Source organism: Cupressus sempervirens, chromosome 2, assembly GCF_028749045.1.
Source record: "Cupressus sempervirens isolate cs-2001-9-10 chromosome 2, ASM2874904v1, whole genome shotgun sequence".
Lineage (NCBI taxonomy): Eukaryota > Viridiplantae > Streptophyta > Pinopsida > Cupressales > Cupressaceae > Cupressus > Cupressus sempervirens.
In genome coordinates, this window is record NC_143119.1 from 619,824,138 (window position 1) to 619,846,724 (window position 22,587).

General features: G+C 33.6%; 1 pseudogene; it reads left to right on the top strand.

Annotated features, from left to right (window-relative positions):
* LOC149574904 (DEAD-box ATP-dependent RNA helicase 31-like) overlaps positions 1-4,300 on the top strand; it is a 119,715-nt pseudogene extending 115,415 nt beyond the window's left edge.
* Positions 4,301-22,587: the final 18,287 nt, after the last annotated feature.

Genomic DNA, 22,587 nt, shown 5'->3' on the forward strand with positions numbered 1-22,587 from the left:
TCACATAAGTAATCTATAAAGTTTAACTACAGATTGATACATAAATCTACATGAGGAGAAGTAACTCAACTACATGACTTCAACATAAACTTCACAACCATGGGTATTCCTTTACACATGAACTATTTCTTTCTTTATTAAATAACTATGAATATAATATCATCTTTTCCTACAATGCCATTTATATGTATAACATCCAATCTTAGCTTACTCATTCACATTAATATACAATAGGATGTAAATCCCTCTCAAACTACATAAAACCACAATGGAGATTCTTCCATCACAACACATTACAAAATGACATGTAAAAGATTGATTCCTTCAACTACATGATACATCAACACAAAACTTGATTCTCCAACAATGCCAAGGGGAAAACCCTAACTTCTTTATAGATCCCATCCTCACAAACCTACAAAAGGAATGCAAAATTGAGAATCATGGAGGCTCACCTCCCATCCTAGGCTTCTAAGAAGCCACAAACTAAGTTGGGGAAACAAGGCTCAAATAGGTTACACTCAAGCACCAATAATGCATACAACATATAGCACACTTCCAAGGCTTAACACAATGATTTACCATTGGAATCATGAAACAATGGGTGAAGGTGGGCTCTCTAAAGAGGAGAATGCTATATTCATATACACATATACATTTGAAAATGTATAATGCCTCTTCAAGGATATCAAAATGCATCCTCCTCATCACATAAATACACTTATACCTCCCATAATAACAAACAAGGCATATGGACTCAATAGAGCCCATACTCCATGAACAACAAAACCCTCTCAAAGAGGGAAATATCTCAACTTTGTTGAGCCCAACTAACCCCTTCACCCAAGGTACCTCTTCCCTTCCAAGGGTGAGTGAATCCTTCACACCCATTAACATTCATACACACAAAAAAAGTGAAAAATATGCAAGATAAATCCATCACAACAATGGCACATACCAATAATCTCAACACAAACACATGACATGAATTTTAACACAATATAAACAAGAACAACATCATTGAGCAAGTGCAAATAAGAGTTATGGCATGGGTACCAACCTTGGTCCAAGATAAAGGCAAAATGAAAGTTGTTGTAGATTTCCCTTCTCCTTAATCCTTGCTCCCTCCAAACCCTAATTGTTTCTAAATTTAGAGAGTGGTTGAACACCCCACTAGTATGTCCAAGTCTCTTAAAAAGGCTCTTCCACCATCTCATTTTTGGCAAAAACATCAAGCCACTATCCTTTACAAACTTGTCCCTACCAACATTGCTATTTTGACCAAGTGGAAAGATGGGGATGAACTCATGGGACAACTCAATTTTCGAATTGGTGGAAGAATGCATTGGTTAAGGCCTCCCCTAGGCTAGCTAAGCAATAAAATGGTCAAATTTAGGCCCCTAACACGTTATGCTAACATATGGGTAGCATATTTTCATAAAAAAGGCACTTTGTGACCACCTATTGACCCTCTAAAATCCTTGTCAAGTTTGAATTCAAAATTTCCCTTAACAGTGATCCATCATATTGGGACTCGAAATTGCCTTCCTGATTTGAGTACCATTCCAAGCTTTTGAGCCCCTTAAAGCACATTCAATGCATGTGTACATGGCTATCCATTTGAGGCCTAAAAGGTTTTTAATGTTTCTAACACCTTACATTTAGTATATCTATGCATCACATGAAGATAAATTTCCATTCTGAGTCATTCTGTGAAATTATGTTTTGAGCAATGTCCAAATCTGCATTTTTGCCTAAGTGGCAAATAGCAAAAGGAGGCCTAGTTTGTAATTAAATATCTTGTGCCTAGTAATGTTTCATGACTTTCTACTTTGGGAATTTTTAGTATGCATATCAAGTAACCTATGTTTCCAATTTCATGTCATTTTGACATGTTTTGACTAAGTTTTGAATCTCTCAAAGTTGGCTATTTATTATTGTCATGCTGATGTAAATTGTTCAAAATTTTGGGAGGACCTATTTGACCAGTTATAACTTTGACCCAATTGATCAAAATGATAAAATTCCTTTTGTATTGAATTTTAGAGGTTAGAGACTTGTTATGTTTCATATTTAAGCTCATGACAAATCTGTTTGATCAATTTTTGAATTTGATTGCAAATGCAATTTGTGATGTTTTACTGTTGTCCAAAAATGCAGGTTGATTAGTACCCCTATGTGGGATGTCATAACTGAAAATCTATGGTAAGTGAAATCAAATGGATAGTACCACTGTATTCTACTCTAAAAATTATTTAAGTGTGTCAGTCTACAAGTCTTGACAAATCCATTTACACACTTTCCAAGGTTCATTCCATTTGCAAAAATCATTTTTCTACCACTGTTCCCAGTTTTGCAAATGTGAGTACCTCACTTTGACTACTTGCCAAATTCACTCAGTTATTCATCATGAGACCAAGTTTTATAATTATACTCTCCTCATGATAGTGAACCAATGCCCCAATTTTCATGCCCCCAAGTGTTAGTTTGACCTATTTTCAAAGCCAAATCTGAATGCAATTTATGGTTGTTTGACATGTTTGCTTGCAGGCAGTTATGAGAAGGCATCTTTGATGGTTAATATCTTTTGACCCCAAATTCATCATGAGACAATATCTAACAAGGTACAAGAGTGTGGAACAAAGAACCAACATGTTAGGTCTTAAGGCTCAGTTATCTATTTTGTCATTTTTTAAAGCCGGTCAAAGGACCCCTTGCCAAGAAATTGGTAGTTCATAGAAAGAGGTGAAATAATTTTCAATTGATTTTCCAGTGATCAATTTTAATTTTAATCAGCATGATGGGTCTAGTAGGCCATTTTATGAGTTCAGTTGTTTTAGTTTGAATTTTTCTTTTGTTGGACCCACTTTGGGGTCGGCTGGTTCCATCAAGCAAATAGAGCTTCAGAGCTAGAAATTGGCATCACTATACTATTTAAGATGTGGCCTTTTTAAGAAAAAGATTTGAGGACTATAATATCTCACCACTCTTGCTAAGGGCAATTAGAGATACTAGTTATGAACAAATGACAATCGTCTAGGAAACAACTCTTCCTTTTATCTTGAAGGGCAAAGATTTGTTGGCCAAGGCTAAAACTGGTACCAGAAAGATGATAGAATTATTGCTTCCTTCTATTGAGGTTATTTTGAAGTTACCATCCATCTATAGAGATGAGAAAAGGCCTCCTATCATTATACTTGTAATTATTCCCGCTCAAGAACTTGCATCTCAAGCAACTACAAAGGCTGGAACTTTGTTGAAGTACCATGCCCATATTGGTGTATAGGTCATGATTGGTGGTACAAAATTGCCTCAAGAGAAAAATTGTCTTCAAGAAAATCCTTTCCAGATGTTAATGGCCACACCAAGAAGGCTTCAGGACCATATTGAAAATACATTAGCTTTTTCACAACATTTAAAAGGAGTGAAAGTTCTTATACCTAATGAAGTAGACCACTTACTAGACATGAGATTTTGTAAATCAATACAAAGAATAATTGTTTCTCTACTCAAAGAAAGGCATACTCTATTATTTTTAGCTACAATTCCTAAAGAGGTTAACCAAATGTCCCAAATTATTTTTAAAAAGGAACATGGATTTATCAACATAGTTGAAGAGGGTAGCAAGAAAACTCACTCAAAGATTATATAGTCATCAATTGTTGTCTCACATGAGATGCATTTCTCCTTAATTTATGCTATTCTAAAGGGGTATATCACAAAGGATCATAATTATAGGGTTCTAGCTTTCTATACAACTACTATGGTTACGAGGCTAGTTGCTAAGAATTTATCTATGTTGAAACAAAATGTTCGTGAGATTCATTCAAGAAAATCTCAAAATTATTGAAGACATATATCTGATGAATTTCAAAAATCAAAAGGCCTTATACTTGTTACATCCAATGTCTCAACTCATGGAGCTGATTATCCTGATGTCACTCTTGTATTTTAGGTTGGTATGCCTTCTGATTGAGAAAAATACATACATAGACTTGGTACAATTGGATGCAAAGGTAAAGAGGGTCAGAGCATTTTGTTGATTTCCCCATGGGAGGAGCATTTTTTGGATAATGTGAAAAACTTGATCATTACAAAGACACTACCACCTACTACAGATTCAAAAATAGATATGAAGGTAAAGCATGCTTTATCTCATATCAATGTGGACACTAAAGCATCAAATTATTAGGCATGGCTTGGATACTATAATAATACAAAAGGATTGCAAGGAAATAAGACTAGGCTTGTTCAACTTGCAAATGAGTTTATTGTTCTATGGGCTTGGATACACCTCTAGTGATTAAAGAAAGTAACTCTTGGAAAGATGGGTCTAAAAAATGTTCTAGGGCTAGTATGATGCCATTTTTCTATGCTTTTCTTAGTCCCACATTGGGTAGGGGAGAGTTTTTTTGTGCTTTTAAATACCAAGCCTTGATAACCTTAAGTGTCTTAAAGACACGATGGCTTTTGTAAGCCACAAACAACTTGTGCATGAGTTCCACTTGGCCGACTAGAGAGAAGACAATTTTGAACAAACACATGAACCAGAATGATGATGTGGAGAATGATGTGGATCCTCTTAAAAAATCAAAATTGGACAAGTAAGTGGCAAACAAAAATGATGAATTATATAGTGACACATGGTAGAGTCTTCAGAGCCTAGTGCGCTTACCGAGGTAGTGACACATGGTGAAGGGTTGATGTGTCACTAGTGACATGGTAGTCGCTGAGGTGGTATAGCAACATAGTGATAAGCCACCATGTGGAAGGACCAATGACATGGTAGGATGATGTGGCATGGTGATGAGGCAATGACAAGGATAGAGGTGCCACATGTGACATCATTATGTCGCAATGATGTGGCATTGTGTTGAGGTGTCATGCAAGATGGCAACCCAATTAGAGGCCACCATGTGGTAGCAGGCTCAGAATGGCATGGAAGGACAAGGACCAATAGCAGTGTGGCACATGGTGTGTAGGTGGTGGAGGTAAATGACAAGGCATAGAGTAGGCAAATCACAATGTGACATATGTCATAGGAAGGTCAAACCTAGTTTGACCTAGAGGAAATTCTAGAGGGAGAATTACAAAAAATGAAAAATTTAATATTTTATTATTTTTCCTTTTGAAATCATGTGCATCAGTTTTAATTCAAAATAGTTTTTAACCTATAGTTTAAACTTTAGGTTGAAATTAAATATTTACTAAACTGCAGTCTTTGAGCCATGACAGGAGCCTATTTTTCATTTTGAGATTCTGGGCATTTTTGGTAAGAAAATATAGCACAATTATATATCGTAGGAACCAAGAGAGAACAAAATTTCCATTTTTGGAGTTTTTTTCACATAGGAAGCCACTAGTTCAAGTTATTCAAGGTTTTGTCTTAGGTATCCATTTTTCAGTTTCATTTAGTTAGGATATTTCAGATTTGATTTTCAGTGAAATGGTGAACTGGGTGAATGCTAGAGGCAATAAAAATGCAGTTAGGGTGGGTTTTGTCATCTCCAAATCAATTCATTGGATGGATTATCAACATTTCAAATATTTTGGCAACATAAGGGTTTTCATCATTGAGGAAGAGATATTTCAAGTTTGTTACATAACAATGATGAGAATCATATCAGGTTTCAATTATAGAAAGATGAGAGATATTTTACAACAACAAGGAATGAAGATTCAATTGGACACATGTCACATCTAGATTAGATCTAGGATTTCATTATTTTCCTATATCTCTCTCTTTCTGATTCATTGTAGAGGTTCCAATCTTGAGATTTTTTTTGACTATTTTGAGACTAGGGTTCTAGTTTTTTATATGTTTTCATGATTGTGATACCATTCTTTAGCATATTTCTCTTGTATGAACAACAATAGTTAAGATAATATAGATAGTTATGATGTATTTAGTGTTTTTATGAGTTTTTTACATGCATTTAAATGTATAGTTTCAAAGAAATGAATACAAATGAGAAAGAATATTCTTAGTTTCATTCTAATTCTTGTCTCCTATCTCTATAATCTACAATGTTTTGAGGTTTAGGAACAAATAACTTAGACCCATTCGCATCCTTGTAAGGTTGTATGTCGGTTATGTTTTGATGTTGGAACAAAGGGCCAAGTAAATGCTTGATGTATTTGATAGGGTTGCTAGTTATTTGAGAAGGATACTTCATGAGAATGAGGTCTTTATGAACAATGACATCTAATTCACAAAGTGATAAGATAGGTCTGATATCTTTATGTATGGAATATTTTACTAGTATCATAGATGTATGTATGTAATTGGTGGTATTTCCCAATAGATAAGGCATTGATTAGCTATGGGATCAACTTGTTCTTACTGCTACATATTTTGGGGATTTTCTGAAATCAAAATTATAGTCATCCATTTCCCTTACCATTTAAGAGATGAAAGGATGCCCTCACTTAGCTTATCAATTCTATAGGCCATGTCATTAGCTATTTCATGTCTATGATCTTTGTATAAGTATAGAAGATATAAAGATTTAATCTACTTTGTTTAGATTCAATCTATGCTTTGAATACTAGTACCATATGAAGAATCTAATAGGTCCACTTGCCTAGGTTTAGCAGAGCCTGAAGTAGAAGAAGGGTCTAGCCTTATAGTTGGCCCGATGTCTAAAAGGATACATTGCAGATGGGAAGGAGCTGCCCTTAGATGTATTTCATTTTCATCAGGGTAATTCAAAAACATAATGCATCAAAAAACCAACATATCCTATCCTTTCTCCAAGTGGATTTGCTAAAATCTTTTGAAAGGAAATTAGTTTAAGATTAAGTGCTGCCATGACCAAAACCCTAGGTGACATGTCATTAATACACAAACAATCACCAGTGTCAAATGACACATTTAAAACAAATTACACATCACCATGACATATCCCTAATGTATTTATGAGATTAAATTTACCACACACATGCAAACTTACACATCACAATCAGGCTTTTGAATCTTCCAAAGATTCGTCTTGGCTAAATTGTGTTCACATAAGTTTGGACCTTATTTCCCTGATTAAATTCTATGGTCCAATTGCATGCACACTAAACTCAAACATCAATAGGCCAATGAAAAATCATATAAAATACATGTATATAGGTGCATGAAAATTTCATATTAAATAATTCACCTTAACATCAAAATTAATTTTATTTTCTAATCATTTTCATATAAAGCATTTAAAACATTAAATATCAGAATTTGCATATCAAGATTAATATCTAGTCAAATGATCAAACTTACATTCTAAACACAATCATAATCCATTTCCAATCATAATAATGAAATGTTAAATATATACTATTAAATCAATCAACATGAAAATTAGTTCCAAATACATATATTAGGTCAAAATCACCAAAATGTAAACATCACAACTAGTATCCTTTGATTTCATTAAATATAGTTTGATTACTAATAGTATCCCATTATCATTATGAGATAATACATTATAAGGTGTATCAATTATGTCAGGTAATCAGGATGTTTGTATAGTCACATAGTTTCAAAATCAATCTTAGAATAAATCCATTACATTACATCATATCAAGTTCTACCATGTAGACACTTATCCAATTTTAATAACAATTTTCATCAATAATTATAAGTAATATCATAAGGGTGGGTGTTGATTCATCTTTCCATAATAACCATCTAATTCAATTATCTTAATAGGCCATAAAATATCATGAACCCATTGACATAGTTTCTAAGTTGTGATACCTTGAGTCTTTATTCCATAGGGTCTTCTCTTATCAACCTAACGTAATTCCAAATAGAATACTAAGCACAACAATAACTAATATATATATCGATTTCAAATAAGATCTCAGGTTTAATAAGAAAAATTCCAATCATGACATACTTAGATCCCAAAACCATCTTATCATCATTCTATCATAAGGTGTATGTTAACAATATATAATTCACATTTTATACACAAGAGACAGAAACATGACATCTCATCTCCTTACTCTTCCTAAATCTAATCATATCTTTGTTATTAAGTTTTATAATAGGGTACTATGGAAGGGAACTTACACTAGTGTAGGAAATTGAATGCCAAAGTGTGGGTTTGGACAACATGTAGACTTTGTAGAAGCATTTGAGAATTATTCTAATTCTACTAATGGTTGTCATATGGATTATGTTGACTACATATTACAAGAAGGATTTCTCTTCAAGGGATCACAATCATGTATACCACAAGGATTCATGAGGATCAATATCATCAAAAAAAACCAGCAAGGTAGCCTTGGAGTTCACTTTGGTATAGATAAGACATTAGAACAGGTGAATAGATCCTACTTTTGGCCTATGATGTATCAAGATGTCAGATGGTTTGTAGAATAGTGTACTATTTTCTAGAGAGAGAAAGGAACCCCATCAAATGATGGACTCTACCAACCCCTTAAAATTCCAACTAGGCCTTGGGAATGAATTAGTATGTACTTTGTACTAGGAATGCCTAAAATAGTTAGGAGGTATGGAAATGCTTTCGTTGTTATTGAAAGATTTATCAAGATGACACATTTTATACCATGCAAGAGCACAAATGATGCTTCATATGTAGTAGGACTATTCTTCAAAGAGGATGTGAGGATTCATGGTCTACCTCTTGTCATTGTGCATGACAGAGACTCTAAGTTTGTAGGACATTTTTGGAGGACATTGTGGAAGAAACTTGGCACCAATTTGTCTTTATCCTCTTCATATCACCCATAATCAGATGGTCAAAGTGAAGTGGTTAATAGGTCTTTAGGAAAAATTTTAAGAGTCTTAACCTAGAAACATGGACAAGTGTGGGACTTAGTGATTGGACAAACATAGTGTGCATACAATGACTCTGTAAATAGGAGCATAGGAAAAAGCCCTTTTGAAACTGTTTATGGGTATTATGTTAGGAGAGTTTTGGAGCTTAGAGACATTAGATATATGGAAAAGAGAAGTGCACTGGCAAAAAAAATTTTTGAGCATATTAAAGATATACATGAACATGTTAAAAAAGCTTTGCAAAAGAATGTAGAAAAGCATAAGGATGAAGTTAAAACTAGGAGAGAAGTTAAGTTCAAAATGGGGGATTTGGTCATGGATTATCTCAGGAGGGAAAGAATTCCAAAAGGACAACCCACTAAGTCACAAATGAAGAAACTTGGGCTACTTAGGATACTTCATAAGTATGGTGCCAATGCCTATGACCTTGAACTTTCACCTGACTTGGGAATATCTCCAATTTTTAATGTATGTAACCTATATCCCTATAAGGGGTTAGACAAAATGTTTATTCTAAACAGGTTCAAACATCTCTTTTTTTTTTTTTCTTTTAAAAATGCGCCTGGTAAACTTTTTAACGTGACCGATAGCATTGGCGCGACACGCCCACCAGTACCACGAGGACGGGGGAGACTAGAACCTATGACCAACCCCCTACAACAGGGAAGATTTAGCCAACCGAGCTAGGGCCCTGCCCCTGGTTCAAACATCTTAGGAAGATGACTAGGTTACAAATCTTCCTCCACCTCATCTAGTACAGTTTGGAAGCATCATAGACACCAAGATAGTGAAGAACATAAGGAAGGGTAATTACAAGGAGTATCTATTCAAGTGGTCTGGACTACCTAAAGTAGAGGGCACATGAATGTATGAACATGACATCATAAAACATGAAAAATCTATCTTTGATTTGACAACTCATGGGGATTGATTTATTTTATACCTCAGGAGTATGGTGTAGGGGCACCTAGTGAAAACTAATGAAATAGACTTAGGTGTGTGTATGTGTGTATTTGTAATAAACCCTTGAGACAAAAAAACTAGTTAGGTTGAGCCAAAAATAAAATGAGTTTAGAAACATCAGTTGATGGTCAAATAGACATTCTTGTTTTCTAGGATCAATTGTCTAGACGAGTCAACTATGGTCAAAAATTGGTAAAAAGGTTGACCGAGAACTTGAAATATTATTTTAGGTCAAAATCCATCCATGCATTTGATTTGAAGTCACTTGGTAAAGATTGGAGCTATTTTGTGCAAAAGATGTAAAAGTTGCAAAGTTACAACTTGAAAATTTTCCAAATTTTTGACAAAAGTTGAGAACTTTGCAAAATAAGGGTGGAATTAGTTATGGGATGAGTCCAAATAATTCAAGAGGTCTATAAGGCTTTTAATAAGCCACTTATTACAAGTTTAACCAATTTTGGAAAGCTTTGGAGTACATTGTTGTTATTGCATTTCTTATTGTTTGTATTTTTTTAAGAGTTAGTAGATCCTACTTTGATCTTTGTGTATATAGTTTCATTGTACTAGAGTAGGTTTGCATATATATATATATATATATATATATATATATATATATATATATATATATATATATATATATATATATATATATATATATATATATATATATATAGTGTTGTTTTGAAACATTTTGTGACTAAGGTTTTAAAGCAAGAATTACACAGTCTTGAAACACTGCATGCTAAATCCATCATGGATTTGTGGGGTGTGATGGACATGTAAAATAGACATGTTTCTAAGTATACTCGGCCATAATTTCATGGTTGGAAATATTGGAGTTGAGACATTGGTTGATCACTTGGAGTGTTGAGCCAATGAACTAAGGTTTTGATGCAGTCCAAAGGTCTTGTGGGTGTGGATACAAGAACTAGTTGCTTAAGTAAATCGGGGAGGGGATTTTATAAATGTTTAAGCTGGTTTGGAGAATTCATTCAAATATTTTACTATTAAATTTTTTGGATGTTCTGAAAAACTAGGAAACTCTTGGTTCATTGAGGGTTTTTGTGGTTAGGGTACTTAGAGAAAAAACCCACATGTGGAAATTTGATATTGTATGACCCATTGAAATGGGTATTTGAAAATAAAAATATATTTTCATCTTTTTCAATCTATTTTTGAATGACATGGGGAACCGGTGTTGGAGGGCTAATTGTATTAGGCCTAATTTTCAAGTTTTCCATGCTAGAAGCCTAAGTTGAGGGGATGTTTTAAATCCATTATTGGGGTTGGAAAGTTATTTTGTTTGAGGACCAATAGGGGTGTTCAAAAAAATTTCTTGGAAATATCTTGTAGCAGAAGGGGTAAGAGTGCTAGTTGTGGGGTAAGAGTGCTAGTTGTGGTGTAGGGGTTTCTTAGAGAAGCCTAAAGAGCTTGGGAATTGGGACTAGTTTGGATTTTCCTAGACCTTGGAGGGAAGGAATCAAATCATAGGAGCCTTGTGAATGTCCTAATATAATTATATATTGGAAGGTTAAACCACTCCCCAAATGAGTCTATTTTTCTAGACTAGAAGAGCACAAAACCTACTATGTCATGGAGGGATATATGGTATACCAGACTATGGAGTACATTACTGAATACCTTCTTAGGTTTACATCAAAGGTTTCTCAACTCAATTAAAAAATTTGAAGAGGAATACATAATGGGAAAATGTGGAATGAGGAAAGTGAGGTAATTATTCTTAATCTTATGTGTGTGTGTATTGTACTTCATTTATTCTTAATCTTTAATATACACCAGTTGTAAATTTTTAATTATTTCTTGTATAGTCTCTTGATGGTGAGATGAACCACATTTTTATGTCACAAAAAATCTTGATTGGATGACAACAATGTCAACAATCAGGTCATGCATTACCATGGGAAGGTGTGAGTTCATTGGTTAAAGAAGCTCATTATAATAAAGATTCTAATGTTACACCAAGGGAAATTAATTTAGCTTATAGCTTAAGAGATAAAAATATATGTATATATGTACTAATCACCTATATTATTTAATTTTTTTATTACAATGATGTACATATATACATGTTTTTTTTCTTACATTTTTACATGTTTAACATATTGTAGGTGAAACACTACAAGGGTATGTGATACAATAGTCATACTTTTTGCATGAAAAAGATAGAAGACATGAAGAAAACTTTTGATTCTATAATAATTATAATATTCAAGTGACTAAAATTTCACCTAAAAGTGACATACTTCCCCAAGTATCATAAAATAGATACTATGGGATTTTGGATGATATACTTGAGTGCAACTTTAGGTACTTCAAATTAGTTATTTTCATCATCCACATAGTACAAGATATGATTCAATACAATTAATCATGAAAAAATTGTTATTGAGTATGATACTAGATTTACAATGTTTATTGTAAGGCTATTTGAGAGAGCTATAAATAAGCCTGATATTCTTCCAAGCCAATGTGACTAGGTTTTTACTTATAGGTTTCACATAAATTAGATTGGTTATTTTTTGTTAGACATGATCTAAGAGGAAGGATGCTAAAATATAATGTGATGAAGAATAAGATACTGAAAAAGTATAAGATGATGTAGATGATGATCATGACCAACAATAAGTTGATGATGTTACTGATGGAAATGTTCATGAAGAAGAAGAAGAATAAGAAAGTGATGATATTTTTTATGACAATAGTGATAGTGATAGTGATGATGGTGATGGTGATGGTGATGGTGATGGTGATGGTGATGGTGATGGTGATGGTGATGGTGATGGTGATGGTGATGGTGATGGTGATGGTGATGGTGATGGTGATGAAGAAGATGATAATGGTGATGGTGATGGTGATGGTCATGATGATGAGTTGGATGAAGAAGAAGATCAATGAAATGTATGAGGTATGCAATTAGTGCATCATATATTTGATATTGATTCCTTGATATATTTTTATTTGAATTATATGGTTGCTACATTAATTTATTATGTTTTGAATTCTAATTATATTACATAATAAATTTATGATGTAACTTTTAATTTTCAATTCATGTTCCACCTCTAGTGGGTCATAATAGTACCACCATGCCATCACTAGGAGTTGGAGACATAGAGAGTGTTGGCTAGCCCTCAATTTGTGTGACATTTTTTGAGCTTTGAGTTTATTTATGGAATGTCAATTAATTATTAGTCATGTGATGGATGGTTATTTTTGATACATATGTGATGGATTGCAACATATTTATGATGATACATATGTAATGGATTTCATATTTATGATGATATATATGTGATAGATTATAACATATTTATGATGGTACATAAGTTTCTATTATTACCCATATATTTAATATATTATTTACCAAATAAAAAATGTAATACTTATGATTCCCAATGTTGGTGTTGATTAAATGTATATATGTTGCGTGATTTTGTCACCCTTGGTGGAAATGAGCAATTGAGTATAATCATCTTGAACACTTTTGTTGAGGATCCTACATATTCTGGATAAACAAAAGGTAAAGAATAAAAAATATACAATGATATGATTAATTCTTATTGTAAGAAGAAATAAATCTGTTCACATTTTCTAATATGTAATTTTTTGCATATGTATCATTTGGCGCATGTAAATCTGATTATGATTGACCTTCAATTAAAATGCAAGCTAACATAAGGTAAATGAGTTACATATGTAGGAACCTGAACCCCTTTGACAAGGATTGTGGATAGTGTCATGGATCAAAAGGTATAATTCAATACACCCTATAGGAAATATTTATTACTCACTTTCATTCTCTTCATACTTATCTTGGAGTGGTTTACTAATAAGCCAAGCTTTAGCAACCATATTTTGAGAAAGATTTTTTTTTCTCATTGAAACTACCTTGACATCCACATGTTATAGCTCATTCCACTTTCTTGACCCTCCTATATTATTTGAGGGACAAACAAGACTATATTGTCAAAATATTGATTTCTTTTCTCATCAAAACCACATTGCCATCCACATGGTATAACTCATGCCACTTTCTTTTCCCTCCTATATGTTATAGCTCATTCCAACTACTCATTTTTGAAAACATCAACATTAGAAAAAATTTAACATAGTTATGAATACGTGAGGCTCTAGTTGAGCTTATTCAAATTTTAATTTCAACATCAATTTTATGGATAAATGTTTTTTTCAACATTAGCCTTTGTTGCAAAATATCAACAACCTCTAGTGAGACATCTATTAAAAATTCTTATCATCTCCCTCCATGACATCCTAAAATCTATTTCCCCTCACAATAATGATTTTCCTTCTACTAATTATCTATCTCATTTAATGGAGTGTAGGTACCACCAAATAGGTACTTGTTAGATGTGTTTTCCTTGAGCAAAGGAAATTCAGGAAGAGAAGATGAGAGTGAGACATGCAGTAGGTCTAAAAGAAGGAGATTAACTAGAGGTCAAAATATTAGAATAAAATTTAATAAATGTATCAAATTTTTTATTTATCAAGGTGGGTGATGTTCTTATGATGATGATAACATAGGAAACATTGAGGTTCCCTCGAGGTACAAACACCATCTATAGAAAAAATGTGTATTCAATGAACTTCCTTTAATAGAACTAATTTTTGAGTTAACTAGGGGATATATTGCATAGAACAATTTTTATTACACAGTTTAGGCCTATTTTCCATGGTCAACATTATTGTGGTTTCACAACGCATGCCCCATTTTGTAACTCATAAATGCCCCCCTCCCCAATTTTTAAAATTCCCCTTTGAGGCTTCTAGTCTAGAGCCCAAGTCATTTTGGACCCTCCCCTAGGTCTAGGTTGAACTTGGCCTTCAATTAGGTGTAGTTAGATAGAAGTAGGAAGCTAAAAATCAGAATTAGAAGGGGCAATTATTCATCTTTAATAAAATAGGGTGCACACATGCATGCCTTTAAGAGGTGCACATATGCACATCCTTTGGAGGTGTGCACATGCACACCCTCAAGAGGTGCAAACATGAACACCCCATCCAAAGGGATTTATAAATAGACCCTAACCCCTCCCCTTTCTCCATTCTCTCTCACTCCCTCTCTGGTATGCACCTCCACACCCGCTACCTCTCCACAAGTGTGTTGCTCCAATCCTCCCCTACATATAACACCAAGCTTAGACACCTAAGAGGTGCGCACCTATGCACCCTCAAGAGGTGCACATGTGCGCACCTCTGAACATCCAAAAAACACTAAAAAATATTTAAAAATAAACTAAAAACAACTAAGGGACCTCAATGGGGTGTGCACATGTGCACCTCTATACACAAGGACTAAAATACTAAGGCAATCACTCCCCTTTTGTACACATGCCACTCGTGCATGTGCACACCTTGCCAAGGTGTGCATGTACCCTAATGCACAACTACACACTTAGCCATTTTAAAGGCTAAACAAGCATACTGGCACATCTATAAGGGTGCACTAGGTGCACTAAAATGCACAAATGGCTATTGGAGAGGGCGAACTATGTTTTTGTCTATTCTAACTAATTTTGACCTATTTTGGAGTCACTCTAGGTTCTTTTTAGGTCTCATTTTTGCCTTTGATATCCATAAGACTAATGTTTTCCTCTTTCATGCATATCAAATGACATCATCATCATCTTTCATGGCTAAGAAAATGGCACCAAAAATTGTTTCTTTCAAGTACTAAGGAGCACCAAAGAAATCAAGATTCCAAGATGGACACATTGAGATTCGAGACACAAAACTAGGCCACATCAACTAGAATGCCTTTCTAACAATCTGCAATAAACCCAAGGAAAGGTCAACGATGGTATCTACATTGATTTAGTTTGGGCTAGTGAATGCAACTTTATATCCCCCATCAATTCAATCTTCTAAACTGATTATGACTTTGGTAGTTGATTATGTGATTGAGGAGAAGGTAGTGAAGAGTGTCACAAGAGAAATATTCTTGGACCTCTAACCCTAAAACATAGAGAAAATGTTTCACCTTCCAAGAGTGGACTAGTACCTGTAGATGTCATACAATGAATTAGAGTGTTGGTATAGAGAGAATGAGAAAGAGGCTAAATAGTTAGTGCAAGCCTCATTTTTTATTGACAAGAAACCTTTGAGCTAAAGAGTAGGCAAGGTGGATATGACCTAAGGATACATAAAAAATATTGTCCTCCTCAATAGAGTAATGGGCCTTCCTATAATGGGTCACCTTCAAACATGGATGGTTCATTTCATTGAAACCATAAGGACCACAAAAATGCCCATTGATTGGGCTACCATCCTAAGTGATAACTTAGATGAGTAGCTAGTCTCCATTAAGACTGATCCTCATTTCTACATGACAACATATATGGTGTACTTGCTAGCATCCATAACTACTAACTATCTAGGATTGTATAGAAAGGGAAGAATATAGGATAAAAATTCTTTGACCTATATGGTATACCCACAATTGGTTAAAAAGAAGCTCCTACTGTAGAGTGTAGAATACAAAGTGTTCAATGATAGATTAATTTTTTCCATCATTCAATTCATTGAAGGTGATTATGCAAAAATAATGTCAGTAGAGGCAAAAACTTGAATCGTAGAAATATATGCCTACTACATTCAATTCAAGACTTTCACATATCTATAGGTAGCTGGTACTCTATTGTGCCCCAAAAAGCTCCCAATATATCCTTTAGATAGATTGATACTCCTAGAGATAGCATGCCAACTCACTTGTTCTTATGACAGGATGAGGAAACAACATAAGAAGACATGGGCCAAGTCATGGATCCTTTGTATAATAGAGACAAAATCTATGATAGGTTGATCATGTACACTAAGATTGAGAGGAAAATGATGACATAGATCATCACACCAAAAATGTGGTTGAGCTGACAAGGGAATGGATATGGAAGCCATTTTGGATGGATCATGTTCCCCAGGCCATACCTCTACAAGTCACAACTAGGCCTCAGAAGGGTAAAGGTGTAAAGGTCACCATACCAACCTACCTTGTTCAATCCCTAGTAAGGCTAGAAAAGGTATGTCAATACAAGAAAGAGGTTGAGTACTTCAAGGTAGATAAGGGAAACAAGATAAAAAGGGAAGCCCCAAAGGAAAAGAAACAAGCAACTAAGGCCCAAGAACCTCCAGAACATGCACAACCCAAGCAAGGGTAAGTTGAACCTCAAGTTGAGGAAGAGAAACCTCTAGAGAAAGAAAAACTAGAGTAGCAAGAGGAGGAATAGACAAAAGAACAAAGGATCCCACCAACAACAACTATAGAGGAAGAAACCTCCCCCTCATCTCCAAAGAGAGCAAGAACAAAAACAAGTGTGGTGGGTACTTAGAGGAGGATATTGAAGAAGAAAAATACTTTGTCCCCATAAGTTCTAGAGAACATCCCAAAATCTGAGGATGAGGAAGGACAAGAAACAATAGAGTTCGTCCCCTTGAGCGAGAGAACCCACTTGGCCAAAGATGTAGAGGAAGAGAGAAGAAGAATCTCTACAATGACACCTCCATCTACTCCAAGAGAGACTATCCAAGTATCAAATTCAAAAGATGAAAAATAAAAGTGGATAGCAGAGATGGAGGGTGAAGGAATTGATGTCTTTGACCTCTCAGATTTTGACTTTATGCTAGTGGGAACTGAGATGATGGGAGAGAATATTAGAGATACTCCCACAAGTAAGCCATTAGGAGAGGATTGGAATAAATTGCCTCCTTTGTCTCAAGTGGGCATTCCAATATGACCACCATCACAAGATATGGTCATTCTAGACAAAGGATCAGTAACTCTACCTCCTTTGGTCATTCAAGTAGAAACATAAGAACAAGGAATCGAGGAAGGAAAAATACTAGAAGAAACTCAACAAACTCCTTGAGTATAGAGGCTAGTTCCTTAGCCCCATAGAGCATAGAGACTCTTTCTAAATATCTTCCTTGGCATGAGAGGACTCTAGAGAGAAGTGATAAGGAAAAGGAGCCTACTACACAACCAACCTCTTTAGCTAATTATATGTCACCTATGGGGACCACACCATCATGGCTAAAGAGGGAGGTTATGTTTTGATAGAAAAGGTAGTTGGAGCTGACAAAAGAGAAGGAATGAAGGAACTAATTAAAGTGATAAAGAAGCCTAATCCACCTAAGGGTGATGCTAGAACATTGGCCTTCATAATGAAAAACCAAGACCAATGCCTTCTCACACATATCGCTATTCCTCCTCCTCACGTTAAACTCAAAGAAATGGCTCCAAAAGATTACCAAATTAAGGAGGCTATGTTGGGAAATCCTGCAATGGACATGGATAAAGTAATGATCACCACATGCTTGAAGGAGGTGTTCTGACACATGGATTAGGATGAATCAAAACTGATAAAACCCATCAAGCAAAACTTGAATGAAGTAGTGGATCCTATCGACATCAAGAGTCTAAAGGTCACTCTTGGAGAGGCACTAGGGAGAAAATGGGTAGGAAAAAAATTGAATACATTTTTGGAGGCATTTCAACAATGGCAGGATAGTTTTGAAGAGAGATGAGTGCAAATAATACAAGGCAAATTGAACTTGTTGCACAACATCCAATCAAATGTTGATAAGTTAGTTTCCATAGTGAACAAATATTTTGGGCTAATGGATGAAGTATGTACTTGGGCCAAGGACTAAAAAGCATTAAGATCAATATAGGGTTAGAGCTACTAGATGTTAATGGAGGTATATGCTATAGAGGAGCTTGATAAGTTTAATAACTGGATTGCATTTCTTGCTCTCTTTCATCCTAATGATGGATCACGTAGTGTGATTCAAAACAATGATGGTAAAAATCCTTATATAATAAAATCTATAAACAAATCAATGTAATAAAATGGATTGTGCAAATTTGATCTCTCTAAAGGAAATAAATTAATAGAGGGATTACATGAGGAGATCCAATGGATTAAAGACAAAACTCAAGAGAAATTTTTGGAAGTGGAGAGGTACTATAATGTTGCATGCCCTAATATTTTTGAAGATGATACTAAGACCAATCTTTTTGAGAAGAAATCATTAGTCCAACAATTTAAAGGAACATTTGAAAAATCTTCATCAAAATATGACATTAGACAAGTGTTTAAAAATGAAGAAGCATTATTGGAATTAGACACCAAGCTTGAGGATTTTGTGGAGATTCAAATAGAAGTTAGTAATTACCAACAAGTAGTGAAGAATAAGTATGATGCTTTAGATTTAATGGAAGTTACTCAAGTAGAAAAGATGATAGAAAAATTCAAGAATAAACATCCATACATCATTTTGGTCTAAAGGAGAAGAAAAGAAAGATGCTAGAAATTCAATTTTGACACTTAGATTTTTTTTATTTTTAAAAAATGTCACCAAGGTGCATAGGTGCACAAGTGCACTTTTCACAGAGGTGCACTAATGGTTTTGAAGAATAAATAGTGCACCAATAGTTAACTACCAGTTCCTAATTTAGAGCATTCCATGCACTTAAACCACATTTTAGCAGCAGTTCAACTCCCAGAAATGCCTAAAGAAGTAAAAGATTCCATTTTTAAAGATCCCAAAGACTTACAAATCATCTCAAAACTTCCTTCTTCTTATATTCTTATTCTTTTATTCTTTTGTGTCATGTAAAGGCTCATGCACCCATTAATAGATATATACAAGGGTGGATAACTACTTAGTACCATTTAGAGAGTCATTTTGTATATAATTAGATTTTTTTATTACTTTTTTAGCATAAGTTTGCATTTAAAGAGATCTCACTCCCAAAAAAAATGGAGAAGATAATTTCTTATAAATACATTGATATAATATATACTCTAGGTTGTTATTTTGATGCAATAATATATGCTATTGGTGCTCTCATTATGAGTATAGTAAATCTTGCCAAAGTGTGTTATTTTTGTGAGTGCACATTGATGAATAATAATGGAGCCAACAATTTTATTGTGTTGTTATGATTGTGTAACCTTTTAGTTCTAGTGTTTTCCTTATGTTAACAAATTCCATTGTTGTGATGAATTGGAGAAAGGATCATCTTTGTTCTTGCATATCATTTTGTCTCATATGAGTGCACTATTCATGACCTCACGATTTGATGAAACATGAAACATCTTTCAATTTATATTGAATTCCCATTGATGATTGCATCAGTGGAGTTAAGGAAGCACTACTCCTAATTTCATTGGTTTCCTACCTGATTCTTTTGATAATTTAATTCACAAATGTGTTGTTACTATTGGCTTATGTCTGTTAGGTATTTCCCTTTTAATTATTTGCTTTAATCTCTCATTACTCTATCTTTTTTATTTTCTTTCCAAACACTTGGTTAAAATAGGAATTCATATGATAAATTGCATTCATTTTAAAATAGAAAATACAAAAATATATCTCTTTTGTGGTTATATTTTAGACAACAAAAAATTGTGAAGATTGGTTTGAACCAGCAAAGGCCTCCTCATGAACATACATATTTATCTTCAATTCAGAAAACCTAGTAGGTTGAAAAACCCATCTAAAACCTTGGAGTTTTTCCTCTATCAACTTTTTAAGAGAGGGATTCAATAGGATCCTTGTCATTCAACATTGTGCAAAATGATAGCTCAACAAACATGAAGGTCTATTACCAAAATTTTTTTGAATTGATGGAGTATATTAGACCTTGTTACAATTATAAAAATTGAATACAACTTATTTGATATAAAAAAAGTATGCATAGATATGAACTCTCAAAAAATTATATACAATAGAAAGATAATGATCAAATTTAAAGACTGGTTATGTATGTTGATATATGACCAAAATCAATTGGGAACATTATAGGTTTATAAATAGTACATCACCTAGGTCAACTAATAAGCAACTTAAGTGCATACTTGAGGCATGTAAGAGAAATTGTGCATTCTTATGTTGAATAAAATATATAAGTGTGAGGGAATTGTTGCTAATCAATTATAATTTAAATCACATAGATATAAAGAAAACTTACTATCATGGAGGTGGTATCTACTATATACCATTAAAACCAACCTCCAATTAGTGACTCCAATATACTATTTTATTATTAATTAGTTTTGCTAAGTCCATTGGAATCATTTTGCCAATACATTTTTTTATATGTATTTTTTGTCATAGTGCAACATTGATTTTACACATACCACATAAAGGAATGTGGGTCTAGGTGCTTCTACCTAGTAGGTAAACCTATTGTAATGGCGCATATTAGATAAGGTAAAATGTTATATTATTATATTCTTTTGTTTAAGGGTTTGGATTAATTTTGATAATATTATTAATATTATTTTCACATATGGATGTTCAAGGAAAGTCACCCTCAATACTTAAGGACATTGATATAAAGCCGAACTCTCCATTATGTGATGAAGGCATCACATATTCCACAAACACTGTGGAAATAATAATAAGTTGTAAAAATAATAATAATAAAATTATTTATTTAGCATACATAATACCTCAAACTAATGAGATAAAAGAGAGGGTGGGGTAATTGATTCAGAGAGCACAAGACTTGCAAGTAAGAAGTCATAAAATCTTTAATTATACCATAAGTTCATTAATGATTTATATTCTATACTCTTGTATGTCATGAACTAAAATATGTACCTATTATTTTTACAAGAATTTTTGTATCCTCATGAAGTTGGTTGCCATGATCAGGGTACTCAAGTAGTTCAGGTGATGACCATGTTCTATACATAAATCAACTCATAATTTTATATATCCTTGTACTTCTACCAATGTGTTATTGATCATATACTTAATGTATTATTCTTCAGTTTCTATACATGTTACTTTGCAAACACCGCCTCATCTAAGTCCATCACCCCCACATATATCTTTGAATGCAATTTTGATAATAAACAACATGAAAACATTGACTATTACACATCATACTAACTCCAGAGTTGGTAGATCCATATTTTCATTCTCTTTTGTTATGTGTTTATTTCCCTTTAAGTGTTCTTTCTTGGGGGCATTAATAGTGGAATTTTTTCTTTGTAGTAGGACATGTACCTGAGGATGCAAAGGCCACTAGTGGTGATTTCATAGTATCATTTCCTATATCTTCCTTATTTCTAGTACAAGAACATTGTCAATCACATTTGTGGTGACTAAGTATTTTCTTTCCATTAAGATAGAGAATGTTCCAAGTGCTATAAAATTGTTATTGTATATAGTCCAATCATAATTTACTTATTGATCACTCATTTTGGACTTATGATCCAATAATTTTTTTGTAATAAATAATGTTTTTTTTTTATAAGAATCTAAATTAAAATTCATTGGAGATCTTTGGTCCCACCATATGTAAATGATAGAATGAAAAAGATAAAAAGTTAAAAGAGGATCTGATTAACTATTTTGCTATGTTGTTTAGAAATGACACATTCAAAAAAAGAAAGGTCCCTCAAAAATATATAACATATGAAGTATGTCAGGAACCAATAGGACACATTTAAAGAAGAACAAAAAGTACGAGCATTGCCCCATGATTATAGAGAGGGGATGAAAGGGCCTAATTTTTGGATGCAAAGGAGAAATCTGAAAAGAAAAAAGGACATACAGCACCAAGTAGAAGGTATATGATACTATTAACAATGAAATTATGTACCAATTACTCTTTATATTTATATAACATATTTCAACATTTCTATAGACATCTTAACACATCAAAGGTAACTAAGGAAAGACTAGAAAATCATGAGATAGACAAACTCAACTCTAGTGGCTATATAATGTTTCTACATGTATTGTTAATATCAATAAATGAAATATTGCATTGAAAT